The sequence below is a fragment of the Bos indicus genome, chromosome 3, assembly GCF_029378745.1.
Source record: "Bos indicus isolate NIAB-ARS_2022 breed Sahiwal x Tharparkar chromosome 3, NIAB-ARS_B.indTharparkar_mat_pri_1.0, whole genome shotgun sequence".
NCBI classification, from domain to species: Eukaryota; Metazoa; Chordata; class Mammalia; order Artiodactyla; family Bovidae; genus Bos; species Bos indicus.
Window position 1 is genome coordinate 25,967,317 of NC_091762.1, and position 3,410 is coordinate 25,970,726.

The window sequence follows — 3,410 nt, forward strand, 5'->3', positions numbered from 1 at the left end:
GAATACCTTTCCTGTACAAGTGGAAGCAGATCTATTACCAGGCAACTCAACACCTCCTTGGCCCTTAAGAGGGGCTGGCATAACAACTAATATTGTTAGGTGATCTGTGGTTTACAGAGTGCCTTTGGGGGCTTAAGAGGGGGAAGAACAGGGCCTTGGAGTCAGGCTATTGTGTAAAGGCTCTGCCTTGGGAGTGCTGGGAACTTCTGGTCCTTGTCTGAAATGTGGGAATACTGCTCCCTGTCACCAGGTCGCTGAGGTCCACAAGCTGACATGCATGTAATATAATATGGTAAACACTAAAGCCTTGGTCAAATGTGAGCAACAGTCATTCCATTTTTTCATGGCTTTAGCTTCCAACAGACCCCTTGAGCAAAAACTCAAGACACTACACATATCAAACAGATGCAAATTGTTTAGGAGACTCACTGTTCTGTTGTCTGTCTCCATCTCTGCCTGTCTCTCTCACACACACACACACACACACACACACACACACACACACACACAGTATAGCTTCAGAGCCCTCCTTCCCAGGTAAGGCGTCTGAAAGAAGGCAGGTGACACTTGCTTCTCATGCTTTCCCCTGGGACCCCTTGGAAGACACTTCCTACAGGAAAAGGCAGCCTGAGTGGTGACTCTGATGAAACAGACCTGTGACGCAGCCGTGGCCAGAATAGGTGAGCCAGCTTGCTCCTAGCCAGGTGCGGAATCACCTTCCCAGGCATGAAACCTAGCCTCCCACCATGGCCCAGCTTCTGTGGCTTTCTGGTGGCCCTCACAGCCATCTGCTCAAGAGAGGGATGCCGATCAAGCAGCTAAGAGACATGTGGTTCATCTGCCCGGCCAGCACATTCTTCCAGACAGCATTCACCCTCGGGAGGGGGACACAGCCCTGGGAGGCAGGAAGCCAGCACTGTGGGCCCAGCTCTGGCGCTGTCACTCAGGGCAGGAAGTCACTTGACCAATTCCCCCTTAGCTTTTGGGAGGTGGGGGACCACTCACCTTGGTGCTTTCCACCTCTTTACTAAGTCCCACCTAGACTTGCTTCTCGGCATCCTGTGCACAAGGAGGGGCAGGCCTTTTGAGAGGATGAAGGTTTAATAGAGGGCGTGTCACAGTTGCCTGTGCTTCTCCCTGAGGCACAGGATAAACCCTCTCAGGTGTTGTTAATGCTCTTAGCATCTTCCAGCAAATGCTAATCCTCAATTTCAAGTAAGTGACTCTTCCAGCCAAGTCACTCCTTGGAAGGAGTGAAGGAGGAAAACTGCCCACTAATTTCAAGTGTGCTCCTGGAGATCCTGGGTGGCCATGGCAGCAGTCTTCCAATGCTGAGGAATTACCCTCAGAGGTGATTCAGGAGTTCTACTAAAACACCATAGGGGAAAAAGTCTGTGGGGGATATTAGGTGGGTGGGGAGTTAGGAAGAAAATAGCAGAGTGTGAAGTTTGCAGCCGGTAAGTATTGACCTTGTTTAGGTCGAGAGCTTGTGGTCAACGGAGTTACAGCATTCAGGAGATAACTACTCATTCCAGAGAACTGAGCACCACCACTGTCCACATCAGTTGCTGTGTGTGTAAATATTGGTCTGGACGATGCCTGGACTCAAATGTCTCCTGGCATGAGAATGAGGCATGATAACACATCCATGTTGGTATCCAGGATTCAGCCTCCTGGTTGCTAGTGGCCCAAGTTCAACTCCTCTAGGGGCAAAAAAAAAAAAAGCGAAGTTCAACATTTGCACAGGTTCAATCTCTGCCAGTTGTGTGGGAGGAAGGCCGGAGGAAACGAAACAAGCAGGTGTTCACAATTCAGGTGAAGAACTAATGTAACCCAGTAAGTAAGCGAGTAGAAACAGAAGCGGGGGAAGGTGGCCTGGGAAGCCAGGAAGGTTCGAAAGCTCAGCTGAATTCAGGGGCTCTGGGACCAGAGGGAGGCCTGCTCAGCAGAGGAGGTACTGATACAAGGCTGAAGCTGGCTTGTATACAAGGTGAGGGACTCTCCCATCCTGGCACAGCAGAACCTTAAGCAGGTTTTAATGTCTGGGAGGAGCAAAGGCAAGTCTGTTTTAGAAACAGCCCTCGGATGAGTCAAGAAAAATGGAGGGGAGACCAATGACCTGACTCATGAAATAAACCAGGCGAGAGGTGGAGGCAGTGCCAAACATTTCAGAAGGAACACTCAGTGCAAACGAGGAGGAAAAGGATCCTGGTGCTGGCTGGTAAGCAAACAGAAGAGTGTAAAATTGCTCTTTGACGGATCCTGATGCCTGTGGCCAAGGAGGGAGCAGAGGGAAAGTCACTCTAAGCCTCACGAGCAGTTCGAGGCCCAGACCAAGTCCAGCCAGGGTGCATTGGTAGCTAGAATGGAGGTAGTCTTCAGTTCAGTTCAGTTCAATCGCTCAGTCGTGTCCGACTCTTTGCGACCCCATGAATAGCAGCACGCCAGGCCTCCCTGTCCATCACCAACTCCTGGAGTTGACTCAGACTCATGTCCATCGAGTCAGTGATACCATCCAGCCATCTCATCCTCTGTCGTCCCCTTCTCCTCCTGCCCCCAATCCCTCCCAGCATCAGAGTCTTTTCCAATGAGTCAACTCTTCGCATGAGGTGGCCAAAGTACTGGAGTTTCAGCTTTAGTCCTTCCAAAGAATTCCCAGGGCTTATCTCCTTCAGAATGGACTTGTTGGATCTCCTTGCAGTCCAAGGGACTCTCAAGAGTCTTCTCCAACTAAGACGCCACTGATTCAGTGTTGACAGCGCCGAGATGAAGGGGAGGGTGAGGAGGCAACAGGGATGGTGCAGCTGGGAGTCAGGGCTTCCAAGAAAGGGTCATTAGATAAACAAGCCAAAGCAGTGATCTGGGAGGACCACACATAATGGACTCCAGAGAACTCTCATCCTCAGACTGGAAGGTTTAAGAAGGAGCAGCAAGAGGCAGGTTGAAGAGAAGGGGATGAAGGATTTTACACAAAGACAACCACTCATGTTATCACTCCATCACTTCTACACTTTTCAAATGTGAAGAAACCATGATAGCACTGGTATCTAGTACAGCTGAGGTTGATTTGGTTCTTACTGAAACAGGTCTGGGGCCAAAGTCAAACTCCAGACAACCGAGCCTTTAGCACTGAATCAAACAAGATGCCATTGAAGGTGGATTTCACCACCTGTTAGCTGTAATAGAGATGCTGTGATCGATAACAAAGCTTAGTTGAAATCCAAATATTGTAGGAGCTACAGCCCCCAAACGTAACCACACATCCCTTCCCCTAGAGAAAGCATCATCTTTCAGACAAGTATCCAAGGCTGATCATGTTGATAAGCACTCACCACCATGCTACATACTTCCTGAAACGTAAAATAAGTTCACCATCCAGGAGACACAAAGAAATGAGCAGAGCTGACATG